The sequence below is a fragment of the Hyla sarda genome, chromosome 3, assembly GCF_029499605.1.
Source record: "Hyla sarda isolate aHylSar1 chromosome 3, aHylSar1.hap1, whole genome shotgun sequence".
Lineage (NCBI taxonomy): Eukaryota > Metazoa > Chordata > Amphibia > Anura > Hylidae > Hyla > Hyla sarda.
In genome coordinates, this window is record NC_079191.1 from 90,322,529 (window position 1) to 90,340,936 (window position 18,408).

Consider the following 18,408-nt stretch of genomic DNA (forward strand, 5'->3'; position numbering starts at 1 on the left):
GCATTTGTGCGGGGTGCCTGCTGATCGATATCAGCAGGCACCCTGGTCCGGTCCCCACCTGGCGTGCGGCGGGGACAGAAATTCCCACGGGCGTATGGATACGTCCTGGGTCCTTAAGTACCAGAAATCCAGGGCGTATCCATACGCCCTAGGTCCTTAAGGGGTTAAGGACACGTCTTTGTGCAGACACAATGGGGGGTATATATCAATGTATTTACTCCGTTTTTTTGGCTTATATTTGCAGTTTTCGTGCAACTTTTTAGATTTGCGACTTTCAATGCGACAAATGCTTTCCACTGGATTCCAGTCTATACTTATTTTTACCGCGGCATAGCTACTTTTGCTGCAGTACACTATAATTTACTATCTGCGAGATTTAACGTTTGTCGAAAATGATCACCGTTGGACCACAATTTAGGCGCATCTGGCCGCCACAAAAAAACACATCTAGGAAATATGCGTATCCTCCCAAAAGGCAACCTAAACTAAACCTAGACCACTTAAATTAAATTTTAACTCAAGTAGGTACATATGGAGGACATTTTAAAAACTTTAAGTAAAATATGAAAGATGTGACTCACACAGTGAGCCATGAGACCATATTTTTTATGAGGTAAAAAGGGAAGAAGATGAACCACCATTACAAACTTTACAACAATATAGAGAGAAAGCAAACAGAAACAACCTTCAGCAACTCACCTCAGCAACTAACACTGCTATCCCCTGTTCCGAGAAGTTCTTCTTTTTTTGATAGACCCTACGCTTGCGAGGGAGGATTTCACTGTTTTGTGAGGCATTTAGCTGCGAAGTACCCTCTCCTTCAGAAGACATTTCGGCAGACATGACAGCTTCAACATCCGAAAACAAGACAGATGAGAGGGGAGACCAGACGAGTAAAGATTCACAATGAAAAATGCATGCCTCAATCCATATGAACTCACAAGAAGGCCACAAGCTTTATACATACCTTTAGTTCCGGAGAAATGACGGAAAAAAGGGATAAATTCAACGTTTTCAGCAGCAAGAAAGGTATGGCGGTCGTTTGTAACTAAAAGACGAAGTGCCATGGCTCTTTCAGCATTTGTGCCAAAGTTATTAAACAATGTGCGACAAATGATAACTTTGGCCCACGTCCATCAAAATAACCACAAAAAAAGGGTAAAAAATTAACTAGAACTGCTAGTATTGATAAATACCCCCCAATGTCTCCTGCAGTGGAGAAAACTCATTCTGCAGAGACACTTGTACCAGGGATGCAGAGAAAAAACATTGCTACTCTACCTATGTGAGGATACTCTGCAATGTGCTTCCTCCACCAGTCAAGAGGGTCATCATTGAGAGGTAAGGGTGTTTTATCTCTAAACATTCTAACTTCTGTTGCTGCAACATCATTTGCAGATTGTTGTGCTGGATTGTGTTTGTCAAAGGAAAAAGTTTGTCCAAGCAGCTCAGCCAATGCACATGATGCTCTGGGTTTCTTCATGGATGGCTGGATGTTGGTTGCTTGTTGATTGTCTTCTTTGTCCTCCTCTTCCTCTTGCTGCTGAAAAACAAAAACAAGTGGTAATCAATCATAAGTAATCGAAACTTAAGATATAAATAACACAGTCAAACTCAATATGGCTTTCACTTACCTACCATAGTAGAAGTAGTAGTTAGCTTTTGTATCTCAATCTCCACAGCTTCAGTCAGTCGTGCGTAGATGTCATCAGCCTCTTCATCGGGGAGGAAGGGTAGATTCTTGAACCGAGGGTCAACAGCTGATGCCTTGTACAGGGTCTCCTTTTCATTTGCATATCTTTTTTTTTTTAGATCTTGTGCTATTGCTTCCTTAATATCTTTGACTGTATCTGAATCATCAGGACTTCGTTCAGTGCCCATGATGAACTTGGCATGAAGTGGTGCAATCAGTGACAGTGTTGCCATGCTCTCCTCTGACATCACTAATGTGGCATCTTTCATAGGCTTCAGTGCTTTGAGGACCTCTTCTGCACATGTGATGTCCGACTCAGTCAATGTGAAGATGTCCTTTTCATTATTCCTGACCTCATTGGAAAGAAGTGCTGCACATATTGTTGGTTGCTGTTCTAAAAACCTCTCAGTCATGTCATAGGAGCTATTCCAGCGTGTAACGACATCTGTAATCAGCCTGTGCTTTGGTAGCTGGAGTTGGTCCTGTTTGAGATTTAGCTAGTGACTGGCTATTGCACTGCGCCTAAAAAAGCCAGTGACACGCCTAATTCTTCCAAGCAGTCTGGCCACTGATGGTAGTTTAAGTGCTTTCTGTGAGGCTAGGTTTAGGCTGTGAGCAAAACACTGAATGTGGCTAACCTGTGCAAGTCTAGCAGCCACAGCCATATTGGCAGCATTATCTGTGACTACAATAGGATCTTTAGCAGTCAAGCCCCATTCATCAAGAGCATCACGGAGCAAACCTGCAATGTTTTCGCCAGTGTGGCTGTCATATATGGGTCACATTTGCAGCACTTGTGAGACTAACTTCCACTTGCCTGTAATGTGATGAGCTGTTATGGTCACGTACGACTCGGTGCATATGGAAGTCCAAGCATCACATGTCAAAGCCCCTCTCCCGGCAGAACTCAGTTCCTCCAGCACAACCTTTTTTTTACATCTTTGTACATATTGGGTAAGGCGATGTCTGTGAGGTGTTGTCATGAGGGTATGGCGTAGCGTGGCTCCATCTCATTCACCATATTCTGAAAGCCCTCGTTCTCCACCACACTAAGAGGGCGCAGGTTTTTGCAAATGAAATAGAGGACAGATTGCGTTATCCTTGTTGCATGAATCGAGGCTGGTGGAAACTTGGCAGTTTTAGCTTGGTCAAGAGTTATCTGAGACGCGGGGGTAGTGGTACTAGCTGCTTGTTTTAAGTTTACTTCTATGTCGCCATGATGCCTGGCCATGTGGGCATGTAGGTTTGTTGTATTCCCGCAGTATTTGGCTCTTGTCATACTCCTTTCTCCCTGGTTTATTATAGAAGCCAAAATGCGTCCAAATGCCCGACTTGTAAATCCCCGGAGCGTCCCGTATGTCTTTTTCATTGCAAGCCATATTGTTGCAGCGTTCACCATATTGTTGCAGCAGCTACCGCGAGACAACAGACTCAGATCAAACAGGAAGGAGAACGTACGCACTCACAAGACAACTCTCGTGGGATCTTGTTCTTTCTCAGCTGCGAGTGGGACAGAGCTGATGATAACAGGTGCACTGCCAACTAGTGGTCGGGAGTTTAAGTGTTTTAAAAAAAATAAGACAGTCAAATAGGACAGTGACTCAGTGAGTGGAATACAGTACATGTGAATTATAATAGTTTATAAAATATCGATTCTCATAATTTTCGAATAGATTTAGTATTGCGGAATAAAAAATTGTGATAATCGCGGGAATCTATTTTTTCTTACATCCCTATTAAAAAGCTATAGAGAAAAAAATGTAAAATATGTTAAAAACAGATAAAAGCTGCAAAAATAGAGACAGAAAGACTCATTGCCAAAGAAAGTAAAACTAACCCCAAAATGTTTTTTAACTATATAAATAGCATAAAGGTCAAAAATGAAAGTATAGGTCGTTTTTTAAAATGATAAAGAAGAAATTATAAGCGTGGATCAGGAAAAAGCAAATATATTAAACAAATTGTTCTCCACTGTGTTCACTGAGGAAAATGAAATGCCAGGTGAAATACAGCGAGAATAGGTAAACTTCCCTTTACAGGTCACCTTTCTAACCCGGGAAGAGGTACAGTGCCGCCTACAAAAAATCTAAATAGACAAATCACCAGGTCCAGATGGCATTCACCCCAGTGTTCTAAAGGAATTAAGTAATGTAATAGACAGATTCCTATTTTTAATATTCATGGACTCTATAGTAACAGGGACTGTCCCCCAGGACTGGCGCATGGCAAATGTGGTGGCAATATTTAAAAAGGGGACAAAAGGTGACCCCAGAAATGATAGGCCTGTTAGTTTAACCTCTGTTGTTTGTGAATTGTTTGAGGGTTTTCTAAGAGATGCTATTTTGGAGTATATTGATAAAAATTAATGTATGACACCATATCAGCATGGGTTTATGAGGGATTGGTCCTGTCAAACTAACCTGATCAGCTTTTATGAGGAGGTGAGCTCCAGACTGGACCAAGGGGAATCGCTGAATGTCGCATACCTGGATTTTTCCAAAGCCTTTGATACGGTGCCACATAAACGGTTGGTGCATAAAATGAGAAGGATTGGGCTGGGGGAGAATGTGTGGAAGTGGGTAAGTAACTGGCTCAGTGATAGGAAACAGAGGGTGGTTATTAATGGTACTTTTTCTGATTGGGTGACTGTTACTAGTGGGGTACCACAGAGGTCAGTCTTGGGTCCTGTTCTATTTAATATATTTATTAATGACCTTGTAGAGGGGTTGAATAGTAAAGTAGCAGTCTTTGCAGATGACACTAAACTCTTTAAAGCGGTAAACACAATAGAGGACAGGGCACTGTTACAAATGGATCTGGATAGGTTGGAGGCTTGGGCTGGAAAGTGGCAGATGAGGTTCAACACTGATAAATGTAAGGTAATGCACATGGGGAGGAAAAATCCGGACTGGGATTATGTATTAAATGGGAGCACACTTGGGACTACTGGCGTGGAAAAGGACTTGGGAGTTTTAGTTAACAGTAAATTTAGCTGTAGTGACCAGTGTCAGGCAGCTGCTGCCAAAGCAAATAAAATCATGGGGTGCATCAATAGGGGCATAGATGCCCACGACAAGGAAATAATTCTACCGTTGTACAAATCACTAGTCAGACCACACATAGAATACTGTGTATAGTACTGGGCACCAGTGTACAAGAAAGATATAGTGGAGCTGGAGAGGGTTCAAAAACGGGCAACCAAGGTAATAGGGGGAATGGGAGGACTATAGTACCCAGAAAGATTATCAGAATTAGGGTTATTTAGTTTAGAAAAAAGAAGGCTTAGGGGAGACTTAGTAACTATGTATAAATATATCAGGGGGCAGTACAGAGATCTTTCCCATGATCTATTTATACCCAGGACTGTATCTATAACAAGGGGGCATTCTCTACGTGTAGAAGAAAGAAGCTTTCTACACCAGCACAGACGGGGGTTCTTTACTGTAAGAGCAGTGAGACTGTGGAATTCTCTCCCGGAGGAAGTGGTCATGGTGAATTCTGTAAAAGAATTTAAAAGGGGTCTGGATGAATTTTTGGAGAGTAAGAACATTGCTGGTTATGTATATTATATATATAGGGACAGAACGTTGATCCAGGGATTTATTCTGATTGCCATATTTGGAATCGGGAAGGAATTTTTACCTCTAGTATGAGGGTTTTTTGCCTTCCTCTGGATAAACTCAGTAGGGACTCATTAGGGATATAGGTTGAACTTGATGGACTCTTTTTCAACCTTATGAACTATGTTACTATGCTACTATAATAAGGACTTGGTGCAGATTTTAGTGAGTTGTTGAAAATACAACCCATTGGAGTTTGAACCACCACCAGAAAAACTCCTTTCAGCAGCAAAAGAGCAAAATAAACAGTAGCTCATCATGGAATGGGTCCTATGGCTGTCGGGAGGGCGATAATACACTTCTTTCTGCTACCTTGTGTGCCTTCAAAAAGCATTCTCACACAAACTTCCACCTCTTCCTGATATTTTTCTTTCAAAAGAAATCCATAAGATGTCCTTAAAGGGGTACTCCTGCGCTAAGGCATCTTATTACCTATCCAAAGCATGCAGCACCCCGTTAAAATCAGTCCCCACGATCAGGCATCTTATCCCCTATCCTTTGGATAGGGGATAAGATGTCTTAGCGCCGGAGTACCCCTTTAATTTGTATCAGTGGAGTACTTTGTCATAGTTATTGGAATTAGACAACAACTAATCCATCCCATACAAACACAGTCCCTATAAAATATAGGTGTGTATATACTTGATCCCTCCTTAAATGTCTCTTCTCAAGATAACAACAAATGTAATTTTTAACCTTTCCTCATAAGCAGTTGTTTTAGCCAAGATATTTCTATTTACATAAAAGATAATAGAAGGAACACTCCCCTCAATATGTTTTACAATTTTTCTTGGGTTTAGAAATGACCCATATGTGGTTTAAATTGCTGCTTGGGCACATAGTAGGGCACTGAATGGAAGGAAAGACAATTGGCTTTTGGAGAGTAGATGTTGGTGGAATGGTTTTTGATTCTATATTCTCTAGAAATTAGAGCACAATGTATGTAACATAGAAAGAATTTAAACTTTATCCACAGATCTGCTGCTTCAGCACCCAATATGATGTGTAACAGTCTGGGTGAATGTGCATCTATCAGAAAGAAAGTTGGGTTTTCCATGTAATAAGGAACACATTTGGTGGTTGTGTGCCTGGAGCATACAATTCAGCAGAATGTTGTCCAGGGATAAAGTCTACACTGTGGGGGTCATGTATCATTATTTGTGTATGGTAGAAGCAGTTTACCCACTTCTAAATTATGTGCAGATGCGCTAAATTTATCAATCAAGCACAATGAGTTTCATAAATTGTGGGCAAATATAGTAATCTCCTCATACCTCCACTCTTTGAAAAATGAAATCGATGATTTAGAACATCTTGCTACGTGCAGTCCAAGATGGCTTATATTTCCGTTAAAAATATGGTCATTGCGGAAGTTTTCTGCGGGTAAATGAAATGTACGCAGTTGATAAATTCGTGCTTGCTGAATATATCACTCCAAGGTACACCGAAACCTACACATCTGGAGGAAATGCTCCACCAGAATGTGTGCAAAAAAAAAAGATGCAAAAAAACAGCTTGCGCAAAATTTTGCGCAAAAATCTAAACAAAAAACAGGGGTAAAATCTTTGATACATGTCCCCCTATGACTCATCAAACCCTGATCTTTTTTGCATTTAGAATTTTTGGGTGTCCACTTTCAAGGACTTGCTTAGAAATGTTAAAACTCAATTACCTCACTTACTATCATAATATATATATATATATATATATATATATTTATTTATTTTTTTCCATATGTTGCCCACACATTTCAAAAGCTTAAATAGCACTGAGTCTCACTCCCGTGACCCACTGCAATCACTAGTTATAAGTCTGGGAAGTGCTTGGCATCGCACTCAACTCCCCAGCCGGTCCTCAGATCTGACCTTTTCACTGCATAGAATTATATAACAAAAGTCTTACTTGATTGACAGCAGGTGGGGGGGGGGGGGGGGGTTGCGGTGCACAACACGTCTGGACAAATATTTCAAACTTTTCAGTATGATTATTGTCTAGTCATATTAGTGCTAAATCAATGTCGTAACATACATTTTGTTTCAAATCTGAACAAAATTTGTATCAAAAGTTCTAGACGTAGTCTAGATTTGTGCTTCAGTATTAGATGATTGCTGTCTAGCACACAGTGCTTCATTCTAATGCCAATGTGATTTTTAGATCTGAATGCAATTGTAACAAACAAATATATGTTGGAATTGCAAGAAAGATAAGTGCAGGCCTTGTGAAGGAGGTCTTGTTCAATTTGGTGGAAGATGTAGATATCATCTAAAGTAGCAATTTTGGTGCAGGGACGTGCATTGTTGGGGCTCCTGGTAGAATAAAACTATTCATATACCACTGAGGGCATGGTCCCAGCCAAAATAAATGATGCATCTACAATAGATAAACAAGGTGGAGTTTGTTGATGAGGATCAGAGGGTGTCTTCAGATTAAATCTTCCCTTTGTTTTGTTGAACCTTCCTTAAAATGTTTTGATAATTACTTGATTAATGTTCCACAAGTTTTCATAATGTTAATCTATTTTATATGCTATTAAACGGCTGCTGTGGTCCGTATACTTAAGTAACGCAGTGTCTCTTTTATATACTTATGTTTACCACAATGCACTTAGTCACACGTGCATCATATCCAGTCTTGATTTCTTCAACATTCTTCTCTGTTATATCCTATTGTAGTAAAATGGAGTCAGCACTACTCACTGCTAATCTCAGCTGTTCCATTACTGGACTTGATCTAACAGGTACAATTATCAGGGGAAGCGGAACTGAACGGGACAACAACCATTTTTCTGCTTCCACTGGTGGGACCTGATACCTGGTAATTGGTTCTGAAGCCCCTAAAATGTCAACCAAAAAATAAGTAAAAGTGAGGATTAGAGTAAAATAAGTACCGTATTTTTCGCCCTATAGTACGCACCAGCGTATAAGACGCACTCAATTTATAGGTGCAAAATAAAAAAAAAATAAAGATTTTGAACCCAATAGCGGTATTCAACCTGCGGACCTCCAGATGTTGCAAAACTACAACTCCCAGCATGCCCGGACAGCCGTTGGCTGTCCGGGCATGCTGGGAGTTGTAGTTTGCAACATCTGGAGGTCCGCAGATTGAAGACCACTACAAAGGAGGTAATACTCACATGTCCCCGCCGCTCCGGACCCGTCACCGCTGCCCTGGATGTCGCTCCATCGCTGTCGCCGTGTCCCCGTCGCTCCGGAACATCTCTGCTGCCGGCCGGGTATCTTCGCTCTCCGTCGCCACCATCACGTCATTACGCACGCAGACGCACGTACGCGACGACGTGATGACGAGAAAGGAGAGTGCCAGCCATACAGGGGATCCCTGAACGGAGAAGACACCGAGGAGGCAGGTAAGGTCCCTCCCGGTGTCCTGCAAGCACTAACCCGGCTATTCAGTCAGGCTGTTCCGGAACAGCCAGCGGTCCCGAACAGCCCGACTGAACAGCCGGGTTAGTGTCACTTTCCCTTCAGACGTGGCGGTCAGCTTTGATCGCCGCGTCTGAAGGGTTAACACAGGGCATCACCGCGATCGGTGATGTCCTGTATTAGCCGCGGGTCCCGGCCGTTGATGGCCGCAGGGACCGCCGCGATAAGGGTGTATTCGCCATAGAAGACGCACCGACTTTTTCCCCCCAGTTTTGGGGAAGAAAAAGTGCGTCTTATACGGCAAAAAATACGGTAGATAACTAATACAGAAAAAGCAAGTCCTTACATATAAAAGGTAGAAATAGTTGCGAGAAAAATGACTTTATAAATCAATGACAGGAGCTTCTTCAGGGTATTGTACAGTACACAGTCTCCAAACAAAATACTATAGAGTTGCCTTCACCTGGTGTATAAAGCAACACCTTATTCTGGCATCAGGTAAAGAGTAATACAGAATGGCCCTCATTTACTAAGAAAATCGGGTTGTAAGTCTATCTTGCTTTCTTACCCGACTGCTTTTTTCCCCTGGTATTTATTATTATGTCGCATCATGTTTGTCGCACGTGGGTTTTGTTGGTTTTGGTTTCCAACTCCTCTGAGCTGTCGGGAAAAAATCCACAACAATACAACAAATTCGGGTTGGAAACCTTAATAAATACGTGGGAAAGCTCAGAAATGTCGGGTAACGCCCCTTTTTCGGGTTTGGGAGAATCCACATCGGGTCCGTCGGGAAAAAATTTTGCATGGTGTCGCAGACTGGCGCACGATGTCTGCGACATGGCGCAGACAAAGATGCGACAAAAAAACCCGACAAAAGAGGTCGGGTTTAGAATAGTAAATGAGGGCCATTATGTATTAAAGCCTTTATTGTTGAAAAAAGCTACCAGGCAGCCTGTCAGTGCACCATTTTAATTGGTCAGTTCTTCCAGCCATTGACACGTTTCGCAGATCTGGACTGTCTGTAGCATTGTATATTGAGTACAGTTTTAAGTTATAATGGTTCAGAAAAGACCATTGTATGTTGGAAATATTGTAACAGGCCAATGTAACATCTTGCTGAATATAATGGGTCAGATATGAAATGGGTAAGTTAGTTGTCTTTTTTGATATGGGTCTATTGGTTTCGGAGTGTATACTTGTCTTTTTTAAAGGGTTACTCTGGTGGAAAACTTTTTTTTTTTCAACTAGTGCCAGAAAGTTAAACAGATTTGTAAATTATATATATATATGATTAATAATGATAATGGGGAGGTTGTCACGGGCGATCAAGAGAAGGCGGAGCTACAGAATGGGTTCTTTAGTTCTGTATACACTATGGAAAAAGGAGCTGACATTGGCCAGGTCAGTGCTGGTAACACATCATGTAATGTACTGAACTGGCTTAATGTAGAGATGGTACAAGGTAAGTTAAGTAAAGTAAATGTAAGCAAATCTCCAGGGCCGGATGGACTACACCCAAGAGTTCTTAGAGAGGTAAGTTCAGTAATATCTGTACCCTTGTTCATGATATTTAGAGATTCTCTGGTGTATGGTATTGTGCCAAGGGACTGGCGCAAGGCTAATGTGGTACCAATCTTCAAGAAGGGCTCTAGGTCTTCGCCAGGCAATTATAGACCGGTAAGTCTAACGTGCATTGTGGGTAAATTGTTTGAAGGACTTATAAGGGATTACATACAGGAATACATAGGGGATAATAGTATTATAAGTGATAGCCAGCATGGGTTTACTAAGGATAGAAGTTGTCAAACCAATCTAATTTGCTTTTATGAAGAGGTGAGTAGAAGCCTTGACAGAGGAATGGCTGTGGATCTAGTGTTTCTGGATTTTGCCAAAGCGTTTGATACTGTCCCTCACAGACGTCTGACAGGTAAGTTAAGGTCCTTGGGCTTGGAAACTTTAGTTTGTAACTGGATTGAACACTGGCTCATGGATTGTACCCAGAGAGTGGTGGTCAATGATTCGTACTCTGATTGGTCCCCGGTAATTAATGGTGTACCCCAAGGTTCAGTACTGGGCCCGCTGCTGTTTAATTTATTTATCAATGATATAGAGGATGGTATTAACAGCTCTGTTTCTATCTTTGCAGATGACACCAAGCTTTGTAGCACAGTACAGTCTATAGAGGATGTGCATAAGTTACAAGATGACTTGGATAGACTAAGTGTCTGGACATCCACTTGGCAAATGAGGTTCAATGTGGATAAATGTAAAGTTATGCATCTGGCTACTAAGAACATGCATGCATCGTATGTCTTAGGGGGGATTAAACTGGCAGAGTCACTTGTAGAGAAGGATCTGGGTGTACTTGTAGATCACAGACTACAGAATAGCATGCAATGTCAGGCTGCTGCTTCCAAAGCCGGCAGGATATTGTCATGTATAAAAAGAGACATGGACAAGGGACAGGGACATAATACTCCCCCTTTATAAAGCATTGGTACGGCCTCACCTGGAATATGCTGTTCAGTTTTAGTTGCCTGTTCATAAAAGGGACACAGCGGAGTTGTAAAAGGTGCAGAGATGCGCGACTCAACTAATATGGGGCATGGAACATCTTAGCTATGAGGAGCGATTAAAGGAGTTACAATTGTTTAGTCTTTAGAAGAGACGTTTAAGGGGGGATATGATAAACGTATATAAGTATATAAATGGCCCATACAAAAAATATGGAGAAAAACAGTTCCAGGTTAAACCCCCCCCCCCAAAGGATGATGGGGCACTCCCTCCGTCTGGAGAAGAAAAGGTTTAGTCTAAAGGGGCCACACGCCTTCTTTACCGTGAGGACTGTGAATTTATGGAACGGTCTACCTCAGGAACTGGTCACAGCAGGAACAATTAACAGCTTTAAAACAGGGTTAGATACATTCCTGGAACAAAATAACATTAATGCTTATGCAGAATTATAAAACTACATCCCTTTCCCTTATCCCCTTACACCCTTCACTTCAATTCCCTGGTTGGACTTGATGGACGTATGTCTTTTTTCAACCATACTATGTAACTATGTAACTCACTGTAAACCTCCGCCAGTGCGAATGTACCCTTAAAACACTACACTACACTAACACAAAATAAAGGGTAAACACTACATATACACCCCCTTACACTGTCCCCCCCCCCTCCCCCAATAGAAATGAAAAACGTAATGTACGGCAGTGTTTCTAAAAAGGAGCCTCCAGCTGTTGCAAAACAACAACTCCCAGCATTTCCAGACAGCCACTGACTGTTCAGGAATGCTGGGAGTTTAGCAACAGCTGGAGGCACCCTGTTTGGGAATCAATGGCATAGAATACCCCTATGTCCACCCCTATGCAACCCTAATTTAGTCCTCAAATGCGCATGGCACTCTCTCACTTCGGAGCCCTGTCGTATTTCAAGGAAACAGTTTAGGGCCACATATGGGGTATTTCTATACTCGGGAGAAATTGCAATACAAATTTTGGGGGGCTTTTTCTCCTTTTACCCCTTATAAAAAGGAAAAGTCGGGGGCTACATCAGCCTGTTAGTGTAAAAAAAAATAAAAAATTGCACTAACATGCTGGTGTTGGCCCATACTTTTTATTTTCACAAGCGGTAAAAGGAAAAAAAGACCCCCAAAATTTGTAATGCAATTTCTCCTGAGTACGGACATACCCCATATGTAGTCATAAAATGCTCTGCGGGTGCACAACAAGGCTCAGGAGTGAGAGCACACCATGTACATTTGAGGCCTAAATTGGTGATTTTAACGGGGTGGCTGATATTACAGTGGTTCTGACATAAACGCAAAAGAATAAATACCCACATGTGACCCCATTTTGGAAACTACACCCCCCACAGAATGTAACAAGGGGTATAGTGAGCCTTAACACCCCACAGGTGTTTGACGCATTTTCGTCAAATTTGGATGGGAAAATGAAAAAAAAATGTTTTCACTAAAATGCTGGTGTTACCCTAAATTTTTCATTTTCACAAGGGAAAATAGAAAAAAAGCCCCCAAAATGTGTAACCTCATTTCTACTGTGCAAGAACATACCCCATATGTGGATGTAAAGTGCTCTACGGGCGAACTACAATGCTCAGAAGAGAAGGAGCGACATTGGGCTTTTGAAGAAAAAATTTGTCCGGAATTGAAGGCCACTTGTGTTTACAAACCCCTTATAGTGCCAGAACAATGGAAACCCTCCCACATGTAACCCCATTTTGAAAATTACACCCCTCATGTAATGCAATAAGGGGTACAGTGAGCATTTACGCCCCACAGGTGTCTGACAGATTTTTGGAACAATGGTCCGTGAAAATGAAAAAGGTAATTTGCTTTGTAAACGCACATGGCCCCTGACTTCCATTCCAAACAAATTCACTCTCCAAAAGCTCAATGGTGCTCTTTCTCTTCTGAGCATCGTAGTGCGCCAGCAGAGCCCTTGACGTCCACACTTGGGGTATTTCCATACTCAGAAGAAATGGGTTTACAAATTTTGGGAGTCATTTTCTCCTATTACGCCAAAAAATGTAAAATTTGGGGAAAAACCTGCATTTTAGTGAAACATTTTTTTTTTTCATTTACACATCAAACTTCAACAAAAAGTCGTAAAACACCTGTGAGGTGTTAAGGCTTACTGTACCCCTTGTTACATTCCTTGAGGGGTGTAGTTTCCAAAATAGTATGCCATGTGGGTTGGTTTTTGCTGTGCTGGCACCATAGCAAAATTTGCTTTCCAAAAGCCAATTGTGACTCCTTCTCTTCTGAGCATTGTAGTTCGCCCGCAGAGCATTTTACGTCCTAACATGGGGTATTTCCATACTCAGAAGAGATGGGATTTCAAATTTTGGGGGGCATTTTCTTCCATTATCTTTTGTAAAAATGGTAAATTTTGGGAAAAAAATTCAATTTAGAGAATTTTTTTTATTTTTATTTACACATCCGACTTTAAAGAAAAGTCATCAAACACCTGTTGGGTGTTAAGGCTCACTGGACCTCTTGTTATGTGCCTTGAGGGGTGTAGTTTCCAAAATGGTATGTGGGGGTTTTCTGCTGTTCTGACACCATAGGGGCTTCCTAAATGTGACATGCCCCCCAGAAACCATTTCATCTAAATTTACTCTCCAAAATCCCATTGTTGCTCCTTATCTTCTGAGCCCTCTACTGCGCCCGCCGAACACTTGACATACACATATGAGGTATTTCCTTACTCGAGAAAAATTGGGTTACAAATTTTGATGGGTTACAAATTTAGCCCTTGCAAAAATTCAAAAACTGGGTCTACAAGAACATGCGAGTGTAAAAAATGAAGATTTAGAATTTTCTCCTTCGCTTTGCTGCTATTCCTGTGAAACACCTAAAGGGTTAACACACTTACTGAATGCCATTTTGAATACTTTGAGGGGTGCAGTTTTTATAATGGGGTTATTTGTTGGGTATTTCTAATATGAAGGCCCTTCAAATCCACTTCAAACCTGAACTGGTCCATGAAAAATTCCGATTTTGAAAATTTTGAGAAAAATTGGAAAATTGCTGCTGAACTTTGAAGCCCTCTGATGGCTTCCAAAAGTTAAAAACATGTCAACTTTATGATGCCAACATAAAGTAGACATATTGTATATGTTAATCAATATATAATTTATTTGGTATATCTATTTTCCTTACAAGCAGAGAGCTTCAAAGTTAAAAAAAATTTCATCAAATATTGGAATTTTTCACCAAGAAAGGATGCAAGTATCGACGAAAATTTACCACTAACATAAAGTAGAATATGTCATGAAAAAACATTCTCAGAATCAGAATGAAAGGTAAAAGCATCCCAGAGTTATTAAAGCTTAAAGTGACAGTGGTCAGGTGTGCAAAAAATGGACAGGTCTTACACTCAAAATTGTCTGGTTCCTTAAGGAGTTAAGGTTTTTTGTCAGGTGCTTGTAGTCAGTGTTAAAGTAGGAATAACATCTAGCTCTTTAAGAAAGTAAATGTCCATTATAAGAAATATATTAAATCTTACTCTTCACCCAGACGTTTTATGAGGCTTCTAATTAGTATGAACTTTGTAATGACCTAAGTAGTATTGATCGAAACTTGTCCCTAAAAAGAATTCATTGAATACATTGTTTTTCCACCTGTTCCACAGGTGGGCTGAATATTGTTGGATCATGGTGAATTTGCACCTGTTCCACCATATATGTCTATATTACCTATGGCTTATAGGTAACCACAATAATCTTTGATCCTTGAGACGTGTATTACTATGTAACATATAAATATTGCTTGAACCTTATAATAAACAGGAGGCTTTTGTCATTGATACTCAACACTCTGGAGTGTCTCTGATTCCTCTGATAAATCGTACACCACGTGGGTACCCGCAGAAACCAGGACTTGGTAATTGATTCAACAATAAATGGTGCTGAAACCCGGGAAAATTGATAAGCTGATCGCAGTTTTCTAGAAAGTTCCCTACTTCCAACGTGGAGGAGATAGACCTGAGTACAGGTAAGCAATTTTCTCCCTTCTCCTCCATCTTGTGCTAGTGAAGGGTCTTAGACCAACTGTTTCTGTCTTATATATTTTCCTAAAGCGAGTCCCCATGTAAGTGATCTATGTTTGCTGCTCGTCTGTCTGTGTTGTTAACTGTTTGTATGCTAAATGTGCTATTTGTCTATGTGTATGGAACTGTTTCTTGACATTGCCTGCCAACCTTTAGCCTGTCTTGTAGGTTTATGTATGGTTCTGTGGGTTCTATATAGATTTTTTGGAGAACATATTGGGGGGTGGTTTCCTGTGTCCCAGATTGTTTAACAGGTGTCTAAGTGGGATCCTACGGTTTATCCCTGTGTCAGAAATTCTAAGGTTAATTTCTGTATATTGTAAGAGATTCAGAATCTCTGTGTGAGAGGATCTATGGTTAATCATTATGCTGTAGCCTGTGGTTTTGATCTCTATGGTTGCATCAATGGGGGCTGGAAACAGTATTCCCGATGACTATGAGAGTCCGAAGGAGATTGTATGTTCAAGAAAAGCTAGTGAGGCATGTGTTGGTAGACAAAAGATGTTTGAGAGTGGAGGTTTTCAGCAAAGCGGTAATCTGGATTCATTACCGTGAGTCTTGGTTGGTTGAAAGATGGGAATTTGGTAAAACAGGCTAAGGCTTGGCTTAAAACAAGTGTGGATATAGCCCGGCTGTGTCATGACCGGCAGGATGGACAGGGAGAGTAAACCCTAAGCTATCTCTAGAAACACCCTCCCTGCATACTTGCCCATCTGCCCTAAATGGTGGATCAAAAACACGGTGCCGGTCCCTACCTGCGCTAAAGTGCATGGGCGTAAAGGTACACAAATAATACTGTACATTGTCGAGGACAGGCCAGAAACATAACGAAAAAACAATCAAACAACTAGATAAACCAAACAAGATATAAATATGCAAACAGGGCAGGATATAAATATACAAACATACAGTTCAGAAACCGGAATCAAGATAAACGGCAGAAATAAATAAATGAACAAGACTAGATATGGAACAAGTATAAAGCAGAAACCAGGAGATGCAGGGGAACGGATGAACTGAATGTAAAACATTAAACAGATTAGGAAACATAGAACACTGTTCACAGTGGACACAGAACAAAGAACACAAACAAATACAAGTTCAGAGGACACTATAGACCAATGGTAATGTACAGAGGACACTACACAGTAATCTTGTACACTATGATCAGTACATGTACTAAAAACCCAAAAGATCAGAAACAATGAACTCTCTAGACTCCCCACTCCAAACATTGAGGGACATCAATACTAACTTCAAATAGACATCTAGCCAGTGGGCACACTCCACCGTGTGATCAGCATACTGGCCTAGAAGGAAACAGAAATATAATACAAGGAACACTAGACAGAAAACGGATGAGTCTGAAAGAGACTCCACAAAACCAAACTCCAAAACATCAAGGAATACAGGTCAGGATACCAAACAGGAATAATACAAAACCAAACTTCATAACATGGAGGAATTCAGGTCAGGACTCTAAACAGAAATACTACATACAGAGCACAGTACAGAGAGTGTGAACACAGACTAAGATAACAAGGCTAAAGCAGAACGGACATACATAATCCTAAAAAATTACAGATGTTTTAAAAACTATGCACACTAAAATCTATCATAAACAGGACTATTAACCATGGTTAAAACTCAGATATTACAAACATAGCAAAGGTAACACTAATAACATAGTCAGAGTAGATCTACTAACCAGCACAAAGAGTAGCAGAGATTGGATTTAAATAGCCCCATCCGAGTTCTCATTGGCTGATACCATTAACTATTCCCTAGCCAGGGAGAATAGCACAGAAAATAGATAATACATAAAAACAAAGTCTGAACAGGTCCTAAAACAGAAAAATGCAAAAACAGAAAAATGGACATTGCAGGCTGGTCTTCAATCAAATTACACGTGAAAATGATGGTAGAATTTATTATCGAATCAAAGAGAATAAGTCCAGTTATTATGGTTATGATAATTTTGGTGCAGATCATGCCTCCCCTGTGGAGGTTCGGGTCCTGTAGGCTGAACCTGTCCTCATTGTGGTCAGCAGAATCCCCAAGAAGTAGACTATTGTTTCCGATGTGGTGGACCAAGACCTGGAGGTCCAGATACTGCTCTCCCAGTATTGCAAAAGCAGGTTCCTGTCCCTAAATCTAATGTAAGAGCTCCCACAGTTGCATTGCCAATAGTGATTAAGGACCTGAGCCTGTTGCTTCAATGACAGATGAAGCAGGCCCCCCTGTATATAGAAATGTGGCCAAATATCCCCCTTTGTCCTCTACTAATCAATTGTCTTTGGATAATTCTCTTCCTGAACAGTATAAATCACCTGTTGCCTTTGCAAAGAAGCTGCTTAGTATTCAAAGGGCTTATGATGTGACATGGCTTGATCTGATAACATTAATTGAGACTAAAGGCGGCGATGTTTTGAGACACCACATGCTTCAGGGCAGAGAGGAAGGAGTGCCAGCAACTGATGAACAGAAATCGGAAACTAGTGGTATACAGTTTTCTGAACTTTCATTGCAATGGGCAATAATGGAAAAGAAATGTATGCAGGCATGTATAACCTGAAGCAGGGACAAGATGAGTCAGTCAGAGATTATATGGCAAGAGTAGAGGGAGAATGGGAGCACCAGGGGTATGATGGAGATAATCTAACTATGGCAGGGTTGAATAAACCTTTAAGAGAAAAGTTACAACTTGCTTGACCAGAGTGGAAAAGGTTAAAATTCTCAGTTATCCAGGAAATTGCCTTTGGAATTGAGCAATGGCTGGCTGACACCAGGTCAACTCTTGGCACAGCGATTCTTGTAAGTGAGCCAACAGAGAGGGAAAGCTCTGGGGATAGACCTTACAGACAGAGAAGAAGAGATCTTTCTCACATTACATGCTGGGATTGTGGTAAGAATGGATATTTTTCTGCAAGAAGACCAAATAAGCAACACCCCTAGGAAATTGGCAGCCTTAAAGGGGTATTCCAGGATTTTTTTTATTTATTTGACTATGCTACAGGGGCTGTAAAGCTAGTGTAGTTCATAATATAGTGTCTGTACCTGCATGTGACGGTTTTCTCACAATTCTTCTGTGATTTTCACCCCAATATATATTTTAACAACATACAAAATGACTGTTGTCT